Below are 21,952 nucleotides of genomic sequence, written 5' to 3'. Positions count from 1 at the left end.
AGACTGAGAATAGAGGCTGTCTTAGTTCACTTTGTGCTGCAGTACCAGAATACCACAGACTGGGTCATTTATATGGAAAATAAATTTAATTTTTTCCACTTCTGAAGGCTGGCAAGCCCAAGGTCAAAGAGCAGCATCTGGTGAGGGCCTCCTTACTACATCATCCCATGGTAGGAGGTGGAAGGACAAGAGAGCAGAAGAGCAAGAATGGGCATGAGAGGGCTAACTCACTTTTATTCGGGAACCCCCTCCTGAGATAACTAACCCACTCCCTCGATGACATTAATCCATTCATGAGGATGGAGCCCACATGTTCTAATCATCCCATAATGGGCCCACCTCTTACTACCATCACAATGGCAATTAAATTTCAATACGGGCCCTGGAGGGGACATGCAAAAAACAGCAGAGGTCATGAAAATTATAGGGTTATCTGAGCCCTGGTTTTATTTGGTGCTAAGTAGGGGCCCAGGCACAGGCTATCCAGGAAAGAAAGAGAGAAGAAGAGAGAAAAATAAATTGCCGTTTTGCCATTTAACCCCATAGTATACGTTTTATTAAAGACTTTCTTCTCATCCTGATACAAATTGATTTCATTTAAATAAAAGCATGACTTTAAATTATATCACCATTAACTTCAGGTCTTTAAATTATATCATTAGTAACTTCATTAACAGAAAAAGTTGACAAATCGATAACTATCTACATGGAATGATTTGAGATTGAAAGATATTTTCTTCATAAACTATTCCCAAAGAACTGTTTCTACAAGGTAATATTTAGCTCATCTTTTACCCTCATTTTCCCAAGTATTCTTAACCCTTTCTCACTGGAAAATTCTATGGGAATAAGCTTCTGGTTTAGAGATTATGCTGGAAGAATAAGAAATATCTCCTTGTCCCTTTGTCATCACAGTCCTTCCTTCCATCCACCATATGCCAAATGTGGATCTTTTCTGTGGAGCTGGTGTCTTCACACGTAGGCCATTGGTTTTTGCCATTAATTCAAGACATACACATCAAAATGTCTGTGGTTTTTATGAAAAATAGATATGCAAACAACTGGAACATTCTACTCCGGATAGTTTCACCATTCTCAATGAACCATGTTTTACACACAAAGATGTACACACACACACATAGAGAGCCCTGTGGTTTTTAACCTTTGGTCAAAACCAAAACAGAACCCATAAATTCAACAAGGTTGTCTCTGGTCCCCAACTGTGCTGTCAAGTAGCCCAAATAGTACCACGGAAATGATAACCCTAGGCTGTCACCACCCATACTCCCCAGTCACTGCAGGCCTGGCTGGCTCCCTTGGGTGAGAAGTTTTGGAAATAGTAGAATAAAAATATCCTAAGGCTTGTGTTTATACCACAGAATAGAAAGTTAAGAGAGCCTTTAGGGAAGCTCTTCATGGCCCTTTCTATCTTGAATTGCACAAGAGATTTCTACTCTATAAGGCTGGACCTTGGCATTATACAAATATTGACATGAAGAATGCAACTGCAGGCTTTCCACACGCACTCCTTGTTGTGTTGAAATGCCAAGAGCCTCTAAACACAGATAGAATCTTCCTTTCTTTTGCTCTTTTTCCAATGGTAACAGTAAGTATTTTAGGCACAGATCTCCATGGTATCGCAACACATGGACACTAGATTGAACTTAGTGTTGATGAACTGATCATTGGTAAAGTCTAACACTTTAGCACAGAAGCCAGGACTATTAGGGAGCAGAATAGCTGTCATTGAGACAGACATCTTAGGGGGTCTCCACACTGAATAGTTGCTCAGAAGTAAGTGATAGCTGTAAGGAGAAGCTTTCAGATAGAGCTAAAAGGAATTAGAGTCTGTCTTTATATTTTAAAAGCTGGAATACTAAAACTAGATTCCTGGTATGGCAAGGAATCTAGTTTTGCAGTTACTACAAGCAAGGAACATGCTCTGGCTGTCTTTCAGGTACATGCATAGTGAAATCAAGGGAGTTTTCCTGCTGAAGGAGAAGGAATTGAGACAAGAGTGATATGGTTTGGCTCTGTGTCCCCACCCAAATCTCATCTCCAATTGTAATCCTTATAATTCCCATGTGTCAAGGAAGGGACCTGGCGGGAGGTGATTGGATAATGGGGGTGGTTTCCCCAAGGCTGTTTTGGTGATATTGAGGGAGTTCTCATGAGAGCTGATGGTTTTAAGTGTCTGGAAGTTCCCTCTTCTTGCTCTCTCTCGCCTGCTGCCATGTAAGACATGCCTGCTTCCCCTTCTTCCATGATTGTAAGTTTCCTGAGGTCTTCTCAGCGATATGGAGGCCGCAGGAAATTTTTTCTTTATAAATTACCCAGTCTAGGCCGGGAGCAGTGGCTCAAGCCTGTAATCCCAGCACTTTGGGAGGCCGAGGCTGGCAGATCACGAGGTCAGGAGTTCAAGACCATCATGGCTAACACGGTGAAACCCCATCTCTACTAAAAATACAAAAAATTAGCCAGGCGTGGTGGTGGGCGCCTGTGGTCCCAGCTACTCAGGAGGCTGAGGCAGGAGAATGGCGTGAACCCGAGAGGTGGAACTTGCAGTGAGCCAAGATCACGCCACTGCACTCCAGCCTGGGCGACAGAGAGAGACTCCGTATAAAAAAAAAAAAAAAAAAAAAAAAAAAAAAAAAAAAAAAAAAAAAATAATAAATTACCCAGTCTTGGGCAGTTCTTTAGAGCAGTGTGAGAACAGACTAATACAATGAGTCTCTCTATATCTTGAATTGTTAGAGAATGAAGAATTCTTGGCGAGGATTGAGAAAATGGTCCAAGACAGAACTTTTTAAAAAAGATTAATTTGTAGGCAATAGGAAGAATGTATATATTAATACATATATAAAAAAAGACTGGGCTGGGCACAGTGGCTTATGCCTATAATTCCAGCACTTTGGAAGTCCGAGGCAGGTGGATCACTTGAGGTCAAGAGTTCAAGATCATCCTGGCCAACAGAGTGAGTCCCACGCTGTCACCCAGGCTGGAGTGAAGTGGCACAGTGTCGGCTCACTGCAGCCTCCGCCTCCTGGGTTCAAGTGATTCACCTGCCTCAGCCTGGGATTACAGGTGTGCTGGGATTACAGGTGTGCACTACCCTTCCTGAGAAACCTTTAAGGCAAAGAAGTACGTAGAGAATACACAGAAATTTTCCAAGGATCATGAAGGTTAAGAACTGGGATTCATACCTAACACTACAGAAAATGTCTATATAAATTCATAGAGAATAAACAAGTTATTCTGAATTTTAGTGGAAAAAGCTGAACAAGACCCCAGAATACCTCAGATGAGATAAGATAAGGATGAACTATGGCTGATGACAGAAAAAAAAAAATGCCTTATTTGAAGAAAACAAAATAAATAGACCTGAAAGCAGAAAAAATTCCTATGTCAAGAAATTATAATCATTTATGCAAAATCATTTAACATAGAATGCACATTAAAAGGCAATGGGGTAAAGATCAAAAGATCAAAAGACAATACAAATGATTTTGGTATGGAGGTAGCTCAGAGATTATCTTGTCAAATGAGATTACGGGTAATATTTTCCTAATACAGATGAAAATTTGGCATAAAGGCAATTTACGGTCACAGTAGAATTCAACTGTTGAGTCATTGTTTCTTTTCATTCTTCTAAAAGTAGAACACCTAAAACATTCTTATCTTTTCTGCAGTTTCATGAATCAGGAAGCTGAAGAATAATAAGGAAACCCTTATACTCAATTTAGTTCTAAGCATCATTTAATAATTTGAACTAATGGGAAACGTAAGGGAGACTGTCCATGTCATTTTAACTCTTGGTTACCAAGGAAATATATTAATGATGATTAGAGCCAAACAAAACTGAGATAGGATCGAGTTGGGATGGAAAAGCATACCATGGGCTTTGGCATAAGATAGATCTGGTTTTAAGCCTCCTAGACTCAATTATTTACTATCTTAGGGACTTTGATCAAGTCAACACTTCTTTTCTGAGACTTTTGTTTTCATCTCTAATGAGTAGTTTACATATATCCAGTGTCATTAGCATATGCTGCCCTAGATCAAAAAATTTGACTTCAGAAATTCTGTAATTCTCTCTTCTATCAATAAGGTCACTGAAATAGAAAATTACTGTAATAATTCAAAATCTCGCAATTAACTATGTCTGCATATGGGGAGAGGAAAAATAGTCATACTGGGCAAGTTACTAAGCAACCACTTTGTAAAACCCTATCTCGCCAGGCTGAGAAGAGAACAAAGAAATGATGTTTTCCCATTAGACCCTATTAATCCCCTTTAAAGGGGACACATTACCAACGAAAAGATGGCCAGTCATTTCTTTAACAACTTGTTGGTAAATGGGGTTTTGCATTTCTATGACTCTCCTTCTAATTTTCCTATATTAAATTTTAATGTTTCTTGAGACAGACCTCTTTGGGAGTCATGGAAGCTACAGTAAATAAATGAATGCTTGAAAAACCTAACCGATAGTTGCACACATATTTTGTCCTTGAAATCCACTTATGGATCCCCAGATAAAGTGAAACATAGAAGTATATTATTTCTAATTTCTTAGATTTGCACTCAAACTCCAAAAATATTTACTTATTAAAATAAAATGCAGATATTAAACCCAAGGAAATTATGAATGTTTACTAAAAAAGAAGACAAACAAAAATACTCCAAAAGTCACTTTAATAAGAAATATTGCAATTAAAAAGACTGAAAGGGGATATGATGGGATGCAGGACAGTGTTTTCTTTGCCTGATCCCATTTGAAAATTTAATGGGACTCATAATCTCAGAAAAATTGACTATAATCTGCAGATGAGAGTCACCCTGTATTTTATTAGCCTAAAGAAATAAAAAACACTACTTTAAAAAACCCACAGCTGTTTTTCCAGATGATTCCACAAACTTCTGAATCAAAATCTCTATGATGATGCCCATAAGTGTGTTTTTAACAAGCATCCTGATTGATCTTTAGCTAAGCTAAAGTTTGAGAAACACTTTGCCATAGTTTTAAAGATCTTCATTAGGAGTATCTGACATCTAACCAAAACTTAAATCCTACAATATTAAATTTCACTTTGCTGAATGAAATACATTTCCAACCTAGATTGCCCTATATTTTTGGTATGGATACTTTCTATAGATTTGATTGTATTGTCCATGGGAAGTTAAAAGAGCTACAACGCTAAGGGGTAAAAAATTATGCCTATCTGTGATTGTCATCTTGTTCAGTTAATAAGAAATAATAACAATCATATCATCCTGGGAAGTAACATGAGTTGTAGTGACCACTTTCACCTTGACAGCAGAACAGTAGGATCTCCAGAGATTATTTTCTAAGAAAGGCATAATACCCAAAAACTGAGTGTTATTTAAAGTTTTCAAAAGAAATAATTTCATAATGAAATGAACGTTGTAAGTCTAACAAAATTCAAGATGTATCTTTCCTTTAATTCTGATTATAGAATGTGCAAATTAGTAGACTAAAGAGGGATATATTTTTCTCTTTGGTATCACTTTAATCTTTCAAACTTGTGTTTATTTATGTTTTCTTTTTCCCAGGGAGAGAATAAAGTGGGGAGGGGAGACTTGGAAGGAGGGAGCAGACACAATGAAACTGACAACCATTCCAGAAAAGAATGTTTTTTATGATACAGGAGTCCATTAGGGATTCAACAGAGGCAACTAAACTAATTACAAGAAGCTAAACAGCACCCCTCCCCTAAGGATGACATTCAGTATTGACCTGCTAAGAAGATAAATGCCAAACACATTTATTGTCATAGCGGTCAGTGCTTGTCCTGTACTAAAACAATCCAGAATCTGCTGGCGCTGTCGGCCTTGCATCACACGCTACCTGCATGAGAGCATCGTACATACAGGGAGGAGCCTGTCACACTGGGCAACGCAAGCATGCTGAGGCCGCGGAACGTCTGTGCCAGCACTTTCGCATCATTATCAATCATGCTCCAGCTCTTGCTGGGGCAACAAGAAGGAAGTTTGTGGCATATAAATGTAAATCATTGCCTGATCTTTGGAATAGAATAATCATCAAATTGATTTACTAGCTATGCATAGTTCTCAGAGAAAGTTTGAAAGTAGGGGGTGGTTTTGATAGGGTGCAGAGGTTGGCTTTTCCTGAATTATTCATATATAATTAAAATAAGAAGTGATCAGCATTATCTGTAACAGCTTTCTGGGTAGTAATTAACACTAATTCCTGGAAGCATACTGGAGTGAGAAGAAGGCAGAGAAGAAATTCTACACTCCATGTGTTTAATATCTCACCCCTTCATGTCCTGTTGTGGCCCAAATAAAGGTGTCTGATTTATACCAGCAGAGTTGGCACCAGCTATGTGCACATTTCTGCTGTTCTTCTTGTTTATTGTTATGTGTTTAAGTACTTAGGAGGCATCAAGAGGAAGCCAATGGGAAGACCTTCTCCATGACTGTAAATTCATAGTCTTGAGAAACAATGTTGATAGGCTTGGACAGGAATAAACACATCCATAAAACCATACACTTTGCCATAATTTTAGTACCTGCGCAAATCTAAATGGTTTTCTTCTTCTTCTATCTTTTCCAATACTATGCATTATGCTCAGTTCAACCCTAAAAATGAACAGGCAACCCTCAAATGAACAGGCAAATACTGATACATTGACCTTCCTTCAGTACTAGGCTAGCATTATCTATAGCATAGGAAAGATGCAGTCATTCCAGAATGCACCACCCTGAACACTAATTCCATCAGCAGAATAATAGAACTACAAATTCCTCATCATCCTAGAAACTGTGTTCAGGATCCTCATTTGACAAGCAACATTGGAATGGCAGATGCAAAATGACAAGATTTGTCCACAATTTCTTAGAAATAATAGAAGTTCTACTTGATTCTCCATTCAGAAAAAAAAGAGGATGCCATTATTATAGACCAATGAAAGAAATTATTTTTATTTGATTAGGGTAAAAATAGCAACCTGTCAGATGTAAGCTTATATACAGGACAAAATATTTACAATTATGCTACAACCTTTTTTTTTTTTTTTTTTTTTTTTTTTTTTGAGACGGAGTCTCGTTCTGTCTCCAGGCTGGAGTGCTGTGGCGCAATCTCCGCTCACTGCAACCTCCACCTCCCGGGTTCAAGCGATTCTCCTGCTTTAGCCTCCCGAGTAGCTGGGACTACAGGTATGTGCCACCAGGCCCAGTTAATTTTTGTATTTTTAAGTAGAGATAGGGTTTCACCATGTTAGTCAGTCTGGTCTCAAACTCTTGACCTTTTGATCTTCCTGCCTTGGCCTCCCAAACTGCTGGAATTGTAGGCATGAGCCACTGCACCTGGCCACAAAATTTACATTTTCTACTCTATAGTGTAGAGAGGCTGTATATACATCACACACACACACACACACACACACAGCCTCTCTGTAGTATAGAGAGAGTAGAAACATATAGTGTATATATGTTTGGTCACAGGCCCTTGAAACATATAGTGTACATATATGTTATAGCATTTATGCTGAACAGGAGGTTCAAGGGCCTGTGAGAAACATATCGTGTACATATATGTTTCAAGGGCCCGTGACCAATTTACCACCAAATTCAAAATCTACTTTAATATATACTTAATAGGATTGAATTCACTTTTTTGGCCTTCTCATTATAGCCTCTGACATTTTTAGTAACACTTTAGCAAGTAAGACTTACATATGTTTATATATGCATATGTATATTTATATATGTAGATAGATATGTAAACTATCTACACATTTAAATGTACACATGCATATATAAGCATATTTATCTTTATTATTTAATAGTATTATTAAGCATTCTTAAATATAATTCTATTATTATTCTTGAGAATCATCTGTTAGAATAGTTAACATTTAACATCCTTTTTCCTTCTATGCATAGATGTAGGTACACCGTAATGTTGTTTATCAACTACTGTGGGTAATTAGATGAAATGACATGCTTTGTGAATGAGCAATTAAACTTTTTGGACAGTGAAATATTTGTTTTTTACTGAGTGTGATTCTAAAAATATCTGCTGAGGTGCTTTTATAGGCAAGTCAATCTTCCTGTTATTTCTTTCAGGATAGCTTCTATGGCGTGTCATGAATGTTATAACAACCCCCCTTTTCACAATTTATCATGAGAAAAAAATCCAAAAACATTACAATAGTACATGTACAAAGGTGTTTATTGCAGTATTGATTACTGTGTTTACTGCAGTAATGAACATTTCAAACCACCTAGATGCTCAACAACAGAGAGAAGAAATAATTATGACTTATATCAAATAAACATACAACCTCTACAATATTTTCAAAATACTAATTTAAAAACTGGATGGCAACTGGGAAAAGAAAGATGTTGATGTAACTATCTAGAATGAAAAGCACAAGGTAAAAGTGAATTTTTGTTACGTTATGCATGTGTAGTCGAAAACTACACAATGGCAGGGGAAGTAGCACATTCATTACCACTGGTTGGTTTTTACAGATTTTATCTCTGTAATTCTTAGTCTATGATATACACAATTAAAACTATTTAAGGATATCAGGGCATTCATTACTGTAGTATTTTATGACACTATCATGACTTTTCTTCAGCACACTTTGGAACCAAATACTCTCTGTGCCACTACAATTTTTTCCTCAAATGCAACTGCAATACGTGAAGTTGTACTGTTCTCTTCCAGCTCTAGCATTTATGCTGAACAGCAGATTCCTCCTGCTTTGGGAATTCCAGCCAATCGCTGCCCCATCTCCCCACCCCCACCCCCCACCCACCGAGATTTCAAAGTATCTGCTAAAAGTAGCTTCCCTCAACACATGCTTGGTACCAGTGTTATTTTTCTATTGCTGCATGATAAATTTCATTTTAAAACAACACAAATTTATCATCTCACAACTCCCCAAGGTCAGGTGTCTGGGCCTGGGTTAGCTGGGCCTCTGCAAGGGCTCTTCCGACAGCAGGCGAGGTGTCTGCTCTTGCTGCCATCTCACCTGAGGCTCAGGATTTCCTCCCAAGCTCATTCGCATTGCTGAAATAGTTTTGTTCTTTGAAGTTTGTATTAGGTCATTCTCACATTACTATAAAGAAATACCTGAGGATGGGTAATTATAAGGAAAGGGGTTTAATTGGCTCATGGTTCTGCAGGCTGTACAGGAAGCATAGTGCCAGAATCGGCTTGGCTTTTGGTGAGGCCTCGGGAAGCTTACAATCCTAGCGGAAGGCGAAGGGGGAACAGACATGTCACATGGCTAGGGCAGGATCGAGAGAGAGGAGGGAGGTGCCACACATTTTTAAATGACCAGATCTCATAAGAAGTCACTATCACGAGGAGAGTATCAAGGGGGATGGTGCTAAATTCATGAGAAACCCACCCCCCATGATCCAATCACCTCCTACCAGGCCCCACCTCCAATATTCAGAATTCCATTTCACATCCAAACTATATCACAGTTACAGGACTAAAGTCCTACTTTCTTTTTTTTTTTTTTGAGACGGAGTCTCGCTCTGTCACCCAGGCTGGAGTGTAGTAGCACGATCTCGGCTCACTGCAAGCTCCGCTTCCTGGGTTCATGACATTCTCCTGCCTCAGCCTCCCAAGAAGCTGGGACTACAGGCGCCCGCCACCACGCCCAGCTAATTCTTTTTTGTATTTTTAGTAGAGACAGGGTTTCACCGTGTTAGCCAGGATGGTCTCGATCTCCTGACCTCATGATCTGCCCACCTCTGCCTCCCAAAGTGCTGGGATTACAGGCGTGAGCCACCGTGCCTGGCCTAAAGTCCTACTTTCTTGTCAGTGTGGGGGTTGTTTTTAGCTCCTACAGGACCCACAAGGCCCTCTTTTTGCTCTTAAAGTTCAGCAGGAGAATTTCTTTCTAGTCCTCTGTCACCTTGTCTTATATAATGTCATCATGAGAGGGACTATGCCACCACCTGGCTCCTATAAGGTAACCTAATCATCAGATCCACTGAAGGGGAGGGGATTAAACATGGCATGTACACCAGTAGGTGGAAACCTCAGCAGCCATCTCAGAATTCTGCTTACCACTAGAATTTATTTTATTTCTTTATGCTATTCATAGCATAAAGAAATTAAGAAATTTGTTTCTTTCTAAGAAAAAGAAATAAATACATTATTATGTCAGATATAAAATATATAAATCAGAAAATTATGTATAGTCCCTTGGTTTCAACAGAGCAAAGAGGATGAGAAAGGTAGAATATTCTTTTATGCAGAGGGGCAGCATCTTTCTATGATTTGTGGGAAGGACAGCATTGCCTCAGTGAAAAAGTAAGTAATGACATATTTCACTTTCACGCAGGATTTTTTTAATTAATGATATTAAATTGATAAACAGCGGGTATCTTATTCAGGAATGAATTGTTATTCTATCTCCTCAATAATCTGGTCTGTAATCTGCTTGCATTTCCTCACAGGTTAGTGTTTTTGTTCAGGTATATCTCTAGGGTAGCCTCTGCAAAATATGGCAGATGTTACAGTAATTAAGAGTGCACCTAAACTAAAACGCATTCTGCCTCCCTTCAGCTCTACTCTATACATGATTGTGTTAATATTTATACGATAGTGTATGTGGTTTGAAAGCATGCCAAGTTTGTTAGGACCATGGGTACACTCATCAAAAAGGCAGCTCTCTACTTTCTTCTGTTGAATAAATGAAGTCAGGAAAATGGATAAGTTAGCTGCTTTTCTGACGTTTCATGACTAATCAGTGATGTAACCAGGATTGTGACTCATCTGCTGATTATTTGCCTGTGTGTGCACAGCCGGCATAAAAATGTAAGCACTATGGGACAAGCTTGAGTTGCAAAGGCAAGCCGAAAAAACCTCTCTCTTAATTCCCCAAATAGCATCTCTTTGGAGAAACCAGGTAATACCATAGACTTGTCTTCAATGAATTTACTGCATCTTTAGACACAAACACAGACACACGGATGTTTAATGTTCCCAGCTGTCAAATTTACTGAGTTAATATCCATTTAGGAACATAGCTTAGCACAGCCATTCTAGAAGTGACTGAACAGTTTTTCCTAGCTGATCTCTTTCAAAGACAGCCATCCACATCTCTGCACCCCATAAGCACTGCAACATCATCTCGGATAATTGCTTAACTCTCTATGGGTTTCTAACAAGAACCTTCACAATGAAATATAGCTTTTTAAACCCTTTAAGCTCATCTCTCTGTTAATGGAATCTGCCTAACTCCCTACCGGGACTGACTAGCACCAAATAAATATTCTTGGAAGTTATCATTTTCTTATTTACTTTTGCAATAGCACACAAAATTTTCCTTGTTTAGCAGGTGTTCCTGTTCTCCAAGTTCAAGTCAAAGCAGAATTTCTCGGATAAAGGGAAAAACAAATCTCCTTCTAGGAGTTAATCAATACCTTTTCAAAATGTTTCTCTTGCAGTGCGACTGGTGTTCATCCTTTCCTTTCCATTTCATTCCCATTGTTTTTTTAATGCTGTTAATTTTAGATGGTAGATACTTGTGCTTTGGTTTCTTTTTAAAAAAATTTCTCTGCCAGGTGCGGTGGCTCACGCCTGTAATCCCAGCACTCTGGGAGGCTGAGGCAGGTAGATCACGAGGTCAGGAGATCGAGACCATCCTGGCTAACACAGTGAAACCCCGTTTCTACTAAAAATACAAAAAATTAGCCAGGCGTGGTGGTGGGCGCCTGTAGTCCCAGCTACTCGGGAGGCTGAGGCAGGAGACTGGCATGAACCCGGGAGGCGGAGCTTGCAGTGAACCGAGATCGTGCCCCTGCACTCCAGCCTGGGTGACAGAGTGAGACTCCATCTCAAAAAAAAAAAAAAAAAAAAAAATTCTCACTTTTTTTTCATTCCTTCTAGTAAATTTTTTCAAATAGTCTCACAAAGAATGTCTACCATCTTGGCATATAATAATAGGTCTACAGACATCAGACCTTCACTGTTCACTTCCAAACATATCCTAAGTAACAGACAAACTTTGTTATCTTGTCTTAGTCCATTCAGACTGCTATAACAGAATATCATAGGCAGGGTGACTTACAAACAACAGAAATTTATTTTCCACAGTTCTGAAGGCTGAGAAGTCCAAGAACAAGGTGTTGGTGGATTCAGTGTCTGGAGAGGGACTGCTTCCTGGTTCACAAGCATCTGTCTTCTCACTGTATCCTCACAAAGAGTAAGGGCTGAGAGACCTCCCTGGGGCCTCTGTTATAAGGTCACTAATCCCATTCATGAGGGCTCTACCCTCATGACCTAATCACCTCCCAAAGGCCCCACCCCCTATGACCATCACACTGCCAATTAGGTATCAATGTATGAATTTAGTGGGGAGCATAACTGTTTAGACTATATAGTGTATCTCATTCCATCTGAACATTGAATCTGTCAGTCTGGGGTAATTTTTACACGTTGCTTCAAATGGAGTAAGAAAAGACAACGTTTTGTCGATGACAGCACTCTAACCCAGCCCTGTCCCTCTCTGTCTGCTCCTCTTCCTTGTGACCCTGTGGCCCCTCCTCAAGGGGGCCTGTGCTGAACTTTAGAGTTTATAGTCCCTCATGCTCAGAACTTGCCAAGGCCTATAAAACATGAAGACTTTCCAATAGTATTTTTTTTTTTTTTTTGCCTCATGATATAAGAATAATACTTTCTTCCTCTACTCACAAAATACTCTGTTGCAAGAATCCCCATATAAGAACTGCTCATATATCACTCCTCCCAGGTAAGATACTTGAATTTAACTGGGATTCTAGAAGAAAAACTAAATCCCCAGAAACCCATGTATTTTGGGGATGTCAGGCTGAAAAAAATAGGTGACATCTGGGGAAGAAAGACAGGTCACTACAGCGATCCTCAAGTCACTGTATAAATTACAAAAATTACTTTACAAATTACATTTAGGTTTTCAAAGCACTTTCATATGAATTAGTGCACTTGGGACAGACAATAATTTGTAGTGGTAAGTAAAGGAACTTTTAGAATCACTTTTACTTATACAGCACAGGAACGTTAAATGATTAAGCAAGATGGGCCAGCTAGTTATTGGAATTAGGGCTAAAATAAAACTACAGGTCCTGACACCATAAAGCTTGGACTCAAGTAGATTATAAGAGGTCAACTCAAATCTCGTAAGTAGTAGGAAAATTTAAACCAAAGAGAGGCCTTGGTTTGAATTGTTTATTCATTTGAACCTTGTAGATAATAAAAAAGGTCCAGGAGTTCTATTTCCAAATAACAAACCATCATTATTTTCTTCAAGTATGTTGTGCAACCTCCAACTATATCATATGAGTTCATCAAGAAAGTATTTGTGAACTTAATTCCACTGTCATCCACACTAAAAAATAAGCCATGTTCTATCCAGAACAGAGGTTTGAATAGTCCCAAGGCTCACCTTGTATTCTCCTAATCCTATAACTCTTTTTTACTTTATACCTTTGGTTTGAAACCACTCCTGTATTTGTTCCTTCATATAGCTTTCTGTGGTTAAAATCAATATCTCCTCTGCAAAAGCACTGAAGAGAAATCACCATTATAGAAGACATCATATTCTCTTTCAGTTAAGGATTATATTTATCCAAATATGACCCATCCACGCCTCACCTGTATCCTAGAAATTTAAGCTAAAACTCCATGAAGGTAAGAACCTTCTCTCATATTTCTTTACACCCTCAGTAGCTAGCCCAGAACCCAACACATAGCAAGGGCTCGATAAATATTTACTAAACTGAATTCAACTGAATTTGATTTGAATCAGATTGACATGTATTGCTATTTCTTACATACCCCTATAAAGATCCCCTATCACTGATACAATTCTGTATGCCATGTACAAAAAAAAATCTGTAAAAAATGGAGAAAAGCTTACAATAATCTCCACAGAGAACCAGAGGCAATAATGAGAAGGGTAAGAAGTAAAGTAAATGTAGAGGCAGCAATCTGGTTAGAGGGGTGCTACATGAATTATTTATTTATTTATTGAGTCAGACTTTTTGCTCTTGTCACCCAGGCTGGAGTGCAATGACGTGATTTCAGCTCACTGCAACCTCAGTCTTCAGGTTCAAGTGATCCTCCTCCCTCAGCCTTCCAGGCATCTCGGATTACAGGAGCCCACCACCATGCCTGCCTAATATTTTTGTATGTTCAGTAGAGATGGGGTTTTACCATATTGGCCAGGCTGGCCTCCATCTCCTGACCTCGGTGATCTGCCTGCCTCAGCCTCCCAAAGTGCTGGGATTACAGGTGTGAGCCACTGGACCTGGCCTGCTACGTGATTTAAATTGAAGCTGTGTCTGTGTAGCCAGCACAACATTTTTATATTACATGTAGCTAGGTGTCCTGATGCAAGTGTGAATTTGGGTGGGGAGTGACTCATGGCTATCTAGGGCGGGCTAAGCCAGCTACTCTTGGCACTGTACAGGAGCCTGATAGGCTCTCCACCCGCATAATTCAAACAGATGGTAGAACACTAGAACACTTGGGTGCATCCAGAAACTAACCCAAGTAGGTCAGGAGAGTATTCCAAATATTATCTTAATTATTTCAGTGTAATTATAGCCAGTGTAATTTCTTACCAAAAGAAGTAGTAAGCATACTCCTTCATTTATCTCAAACTATGCTTAAATAATAGCACTGGGTGAAATTGTTGTGTAAATTAAGTTAGTTATGCAATATCCCATTAAGGAATATCCTGGAAAGCTAGATTTAAAATAAGATATTGATTGTATCTGCATCTAATTTGTGGGCTATGCTAGTGTCTCCTCAAGCTCATGGGGCGAGAGAGGGGTTTGGTTCACAAAGTTAGTAAATCATCTTTATCACCCTGGGAGTTCGTTGAATTACAGATTTCTCTAGCTCTGTCCACTCTGAGATTCTGATTCAGTAAAACTGAAGATTTTATATTTCTCTTTAATATTGAGCACAACTGAGTAAGCTATATTTTATTACTATTTTCATCTATACATATATAATTTAAGATTTTTATTTCAAATGCATTTCTTCTTAAAGCATATAATGAAAAATAGAAGCATTAGGAGAGACATCAGTTTTTGCTATAAACAAAAATATCACCATCAGTGCATAGATTTTAATTCGATATTTTATCTACTTAATTTTAGTAGCATTCCTCAAGAGAAAATAGAAAATTTGCAAACTGTCTACAAACCACATGTATGCAAATATGTCTTTAGTCTGTCAATCAGTTGATTATCTATTTACTTACTTATCTCTGTCATCTATTGGCTTAAAATTTTATTCAGATTGCCTTTTCTATGATGCTTCCTAAATAACTACCATATACACCTGTTTTACAAGTATTTGTGTTTCTTTTGTTGATTGAATTTCTAAAATCAGAAAACTACCATTATCAATCCATCAATGTGGATTTCTTACCTCCATCACCATCCAACTTACAGTCCTTCCTTTTAATTTTAAATACTCTAACTGGGCACAGTGGTGCATGCCTGTAGTCTTGGCTACTGGAGGCTGAGACAGGAGGATCACTTGAGCCCAGGAATTCAAGGCTGCAGTGAGCTACGATGGCACCACTGCACTCCAGCCTGGGTGACAGAGCAAGAGTCCAGATCCAAAGATAATAATAATAATACTTAAATTAATTGTAAAGAATGCTCGAGTTTGGTGACCTTAACAGAAAAATAATTTTATCTTACAGTACGTTTTAAAACACACACACACACATACCATATGACAGCAGAAATCCCCTCAGCCACCTGAATAGACTAGTCTTAATATTGGTGTGATACTTATTTCTGTGGGTGATACAGGTTTAGAAGTGACTTTTCCCAGAAATGAAGACAAAGGAATGAGTAAAAAGTACATCAGAGGATATCTTATCTATACTAACCTAGAGTCTCATGCCAAGAAGTATGCCCAGAGTAATTATAACTTCTGTTCAGATCGCTCTTCATTGGCATTATTCAAATACAGAAAATTGAGTGAGAGTGTGACCTTGTTCACACTAGTGAACTTGTTCTCCAGAGAAGAAAACTGACAACAGGCTTTTTTGTCATCAAAGGGTGAAGAAATGTGACAATCCAGGAACTGGTTTTAGGGCCCCATCTGCTAAACCAGAGAGAAATCAAGATTTTACAGTTCTATAAATATTTTAGTGTATCCCATCATTTATGAACTGTGGCAGCTATCATAAAATGTCTCTGACTTTTGTTACAACTGCATATAAGGCCAGAAAATTGCATCTCGTGGTAAACCATAAAAACCTAAGTAAAAGCACCATTCCTTTCAGTATATTCTAAAAATATACAACCTTCCTGTCAGTACATGGCAGGGTAGTTACCATCCCAGGATGCCTGTTTCTTTCTCATTTTTTTTTATCTGATCTTACCCTGGTCTTTTCAAGCCCTTTTGTATTTCAGTATCTTTTTATGTTTCATAAATAACAGCTATTGCCATATAACAGCTGAAATAGATTTTACTTTGTCACAACACACGGTAAGCAAGAGATACTTGGATGATGATAATGCTGCCTTGCAATAAGCCTTTATTTTTGACCTTATGTCTAATTGCTTAAGATGTGATTCTCATTTTTTTCTCTACTGTGTTTCTTTAGTATTATAAGATCACTTAATTAAGAGGCAATCAGCACATTTACAAGGAGACGCTACTCCTAAGAAACCATGTAGGTAAAACATACATAAAGCTGACTTGACAGTGAGATTAAAATGGTGATTAGTGGATTGCTTCATCTTCTTATTCCATATACTCTTGTTCTCTGACTTTTAAAAATGTATGATACGTGCGGTATTTTAACTCTTAAGTATGGTTTGATTTTTCTGATGCCTTCAGAAACGTGGTAGCTGTGAGGGTCACATCACATCTCAAGGACGACAAACTATCCACATTGGCATCTTTGGACCAGGCAGAGGACTGTTTCTCTTACTATGAGACTGTGGTTCGATAGGCTGCAAAAGTTAACAAGGCAACAGATCCCAGGGCTGGAAGTCATTCATCGAAATCCAAGAGCATACACACACACTCCTGTTGTATTCTGAAATACATAGGATGCTCTGTGGATCATATTTTGGGGGATTAAGCTATAGTATTATTCTTGACTCTTATTTCTTACACACAGATGAATGCGTGATTCTCAATGTTCAAATTCTACCTGAGCATTTACCCAAGTCAAATATTTCTCAGCTTATTTATTAATATGATTTCTAACCCCCTAAAATCTGCCCTTCCACTCCCATCTTCCTCCCTATAAATAAGCCATTTTCATTTTCAGTGAACAAAGCCAGCCTCATACTTGGGGTGGGAATGTGAATGTGAGGCAATATGAAGCTTATTTATTGTTCATGAATGTAGCTCGGGCACACTCAGATTTGTGACAAACTGCCCTCTGTGCCTGTGCTCTCAGATATAAGTGGTGGGAATAAAGTCATACCTTGGCCCTTCCTTTGTACTCTATATAGAGTCCAGCTCTGGCCTGGGAAAATACTTTCAGACAAAATGTCTGAGCAGAAGAAGAATGGACAGAACTCTGAGGACATTCTTGAGGCACTGGCAGAACCTCTGCAGGAAGACAAGAGCATTGCTGGTGTGGGCCTAGGGACCCCCACAGCCCAGAACTGGCATTCCTTAATGCTACTACTGAAATTGCATTAATATTAACAGGTGTTAGAAAGCATTCTGAGCTTGAACCTTTAATGGCAATGAAAAGAGGAGGCAGTAAATATTTCTGACTGAGAAACCAGTGGCTTGGAACATCTGAAACAAAGCTTTCTGGATGCACTGACTTATGAAAACTATATTCACATGCTATATAACAGAACCCCAAGCAAGAGAATTAGAACTGAGAGCTACAGCGATGGGAAGGACTTACCTTGATTCACAATGGTAGCCCATGAATTACAGTCTCATGAAACAGCCCTAAAAGTTTGGCCACTTGCTAGCAAAGATGAGCTCCTTTAATATCTCAAATCCTTAATTTTCTCTTCTGTAAAATAGGCCCTTTGAGCTCCCCATACTGGCAATGTACTACGGGCAGAACTACGCTACTTGTGAAACATCTTGAATAACACCCCTCTCTCATCATGTTGTAGTAAGAATCAAAGTATATAAGGTAATGAAACTCTTAGCAAGTTCCTGAAGCAGAGTAAGTACTCAACAAACTGTAGCTCATGTTGGCACCACTATGTCGGTGAGCCTTGCATGTAGTAGGTGCTCAAAACATCTTGGTCGAATTGAATTAAATTGAACAGAGACGTAGGGAGTTTTATGTAAGATTATTCTTCTACTCATTACAAACAGTCCTGCATGAGGACATTTCAGCTATATTAGAATAGGATTGAATTGAACGAATATGAAATAATGCCAAATGTGATACTAAGCACTGTCTGCTATTTACCTTATGGAATTCTCTTTTAATTCTGTAGTTAAGTGTTTTTTCCACTTTACTGATAAACATTAAATTTCAGAGAGGTGAATTTACTTGCTTGTGTTTACATAACTGAATGACAGAATCAGGGTTTGAATTCAGGTTACCTGGTTCCCAAACCAAAAGGCAAAAAGGTATAGACAATGGCTGCCTGAAGAAACTGAAAGGTTACCAAGTCAACATTCTATTTGTCTCAACAGAAAAATAGCATTATTCCTGCTGAGTAAAAAAGTGATAGACATCTTAATATACTACCTAAAACTTCCTATTTCTTAAAGTGTTATGGTTTGTGGGAAGTTCTGTAATTGGAAGTCAGTGGCTAATAAGTTGTGCATGCTCTTCCCCTCTACAGGGAGTACTGATGGGGGTGGAACATCAGGACTACAACTACTACGACATGTTGTGTGTTTCCTGAGGAAAGAAGGTATCTCTCATCTGCTCCCACACTAACGAACAGAAGGACATTCCAGGAACATTCTGCTAGTATCTTCTCTAGTTTGGTGAAGAAAAACAGAATACTATCTGAGATCTTATTTGTTGTTGTTTTTGTTGCATTGTTGTTTTTGCCCTTTCACCAGGAGACAGAACTAGAACCAATGAGTAGAAATTACAAGGAAGTAGATTTAAATTCCATAAAATAAGCAGCTTTCCAACCATGAGAGCCATTGCTGAGTATCACCTTCTCTAGAAGGTATTTTATCATTTGGAAGGAAATTAAACAGATGACTTACAGGTTGCCTTTTGACTCTTAATTCTATGATTTGATGGCAGAAGGCAACCCTAAAGCAGATATTCTTGAACTGATAACTCCTCATGACATTTTTTAAGGAAAATGAAGTCTCATCATTTTAAAGAAAATCAGAGAGGCACAGTACGAGAAAGAATTCATTCAATTATGCAACCTAGACATACTGAGACCCTTATCTGTTTTGATCGAAGCAAATGTGTCTCCATCCTTGTGAACCACACAGAACATCAGGATCTAGTTGTAGACAATGAATCTGGTAGAGTCAGACAACATATAAATATAAATGAAAGCTAAGACATTTGAAAACTGCAAGGTGGGGGTGAAATTTTAATCAAAGTAGACCCTGATGTATTTCTGTGCTCTTCTTCATTGTCCATGGTCCACCGTGCTTGTTAAATCTGAGTGCTGACAAGACCACGGTCTTGGGATAAACAGCCCTGAATTCCATTTCTGAGCTGCCCAAGGGTATCACAAAGCACAACCCCTTCTCTCTGTCTTCAGTTAAGAGTTTATGATGAGCCTGATAGAATGACTATGGATTGGGAGAATTCATTTCCGAAGCAGGAAGTGAGACCAAGAGGAAGTTCAACAAAGCTGATGCACGTTGTGGTAACTAAATCCTCGTCTGCATTTAATCAAGGGGCACTGGTGAGTCACAACTGGGAGAGCAGGGCTCCCCATGCCAGTAATCAGCAGCAGAAGGCCACATCAAATGCCGCTCCGGTGCTCGACTTCCTACTCTCTATTGTTCCGCAGACATTCTTAGACAGAGTGGAAGATGCGACATAGACAGTGTGTGCTTTTAAGTCCTTGTTTTCAAGCTACATGGCTTTTACAGAAATGTGTGCCTCAAAGCCACAAAGACAGCGAGTACAATAATATTTACCAAAAACTCAGGGACCTTGCCAGATTTGGACCTGAGACACTGATGGCTGTCTGGAGCCTCCTGCTCCAGCAGCTCTGTGTTTAGACCCACAGGAGATGCTGTGCTTCTCTCTTGTCCATGCTGGCATCTTGCCTGGCTGAAGGGGCATCTCCCCTTGTGTGAGTTATCTCTCTCCCCAAGATCTCAAGGGGACTCCAAGGCAACTTTGCCTAGAGCTTTACACTTTGAAAGTCTGCCCCTGGAAAATGTTATCTTGCCGTGGCACATGGGCCTCTGTGGGAAGTGTTATTCTCTAAGGAAAGCAAATCATTCTTATTCATCACAGAATGCTGCCTAAAATACAAACTATAATGTGCAATGTAGGAAGATTACTGTACGTGAAGTTATAGAGTAAAAGTAAAAGTTAACATTCCAAAACTACAAACAGAAAACTGTATCTAGATTTACTTTCCTAAAGGAATATAAATGGAATAGAGGCTAGAAAAATTGTGATGTTAATTTTCAGGCCATTTCCTTATTCTATGAATTAAAATCTGTAAGTAACATCAATTTATACTGAACAAGTTTGGAGATTCAGAATAACATGATTTTGCAAATAGCTCATTATCATGTTCTTACTCACACTGAAGCTACATACCACTTTTGAATTCAGCCATAAATTTAACATTTTTTTTCATTACTTCATTTGGAATTTAAATTTGAATCATTAAAACATTAAAATATATTTTAAATGTAAATACCATGTCATATTTTCTTTAAATTTCCATATTCATTTGGTATCTAAGTGGTTTCCTATAATCAGAAGAAGCCATCATTGTTGGCTTTGTTAATTGGTTATTTTATTCTCTATTTCCTAATATTAATAGTCAATACATAACATTCATTAAATGTTCACTTCATCCCAGAAAGTAAGATATGAGAGTCTGGGCTGAGGGAGGTTTTTCTCTTTTCCGCTTGTAAAAAAAATGCATCCCTTTATGATCAATAGAAAAGTTTCTGCAACAATTCTAAAAGTCAATTTTCTATTGAAATCAAAGTGAGGTTAATGGTTTCTTAAAATGTTTACTGACAGCTCACCGAGAACCCACCAGCTTAATGAGCAGCTTTTGTTCACAATTTAAGGCGGCTGTCCTGTTCTGCTCAGGGGACATTCGGTCCTAGAAGAGAAGTGTTAACGCAGATCACAAGTAAAGGACGTCATAGACCTTTCTGCATCACTTGTTCTTTTAACAGAAGGGATCTGTGGATGAATAAAGTTGTTCTGAACAAGTTTCTATTCAATATTAGAAAGATGACAACTTTTGGAAGACAGTGTGGTGATTCCTCAAGGATCTAGAACTAGAAATACTATTTGACCCAGTGATTCCATTACTGGATATATACCCAAAGGATTATAAATCATGCTACTATAAAGATACATGCACACACGTTTATTGCGGCAGTATTCACAATAGCAAAGACTTGGAACCAACCCAAATGTCCAACAATGATAGACTGGATTAAGAAAATGTGGCACATATACACCATGGAATTCTATGCAGCCATAAAAAAGGATGAGTTCATGTCCTTTGCAGGGACATGGATGAAGCTGGAAACCATCATTCTCAGCAAACTATCACAAGGACAGAAAACCAAACACTGCATGTTCTCATTCATATGTGGGAGTTGAACAATGAGAACACATGGACGGAGGGCAGGGAACATCACACACCGGGGACTATCAGGGGGTGGGGGGCTGGGGGAGGGATAGCATTAGGAGAAATACCTAATGCAAATGATGAGTTGATGGGTGCAGCAAACCAACATGGCACATGTATACCTATATAACAAACTTGCACGTTGTTCACCTGTACCCTAGAACTT

The 21,952-nt window shown here is 38.6% G+C and overlaps 1 long non-coding RNA gene across 3 annotated transcripts; it reads left to right on the top strand.

Annotated features, from left to right (window-relative positions):
• The first annotated feature begins 10,811 nt into the window (after nucleotides 1-10,811).
• On the top strand, nucleotides 10,812-20,826 carry LOC129059873 (uncharacterized). 3 transcript variants are annotated; one of them, XR_010140565.1, is made up of 4 exons: nucleotides 10,812-10,919; nucleotides 13,519-13,681; nucleotides 14,052-14,284; nucleotides 18,808-20,826. It is a non-coding gene; the product is annotated as an uncharacterized LOC129059873 (long non-coding RNA). The 3 variants fall into 3 exon arrangements; XR_010140567.1 differs by lacking the exon at nucleotides 14,052-14,284 and adding an exon at nucleotides 18,026-18,140 and having other exon boundaries at nucleotides 10,816-10,919; XR_010140566.1 differs by lacking the exon at nucleotides 18,808-20,826 and adding an exon at nucleotides 16,865-16,988 and having other exon boundaries at nucleotides 10,816-10,919.
• Nucleotides 20,827-21,952: the final 1,126 nt, after the last annotated feature.

The sequence above is a fragment of the Pongo abelii genome, chromosome 5 (genome assembly GCF_028885655.2).
Source record: "Pongo abelii isolate AG06213 chromosome 5, NHGRI_mPonAbe1-v2.0_pri, whole genome shotgun sequence".
Taxonomy (NCBI): Eukaryota; Metazoa; Chordata; class Mammalia; order Primates; family Hominidae; genus Pongo; species Pongo abelii.
This window is presented reverse-complemented; position numbering and strand designations above follow the sequence as displayed.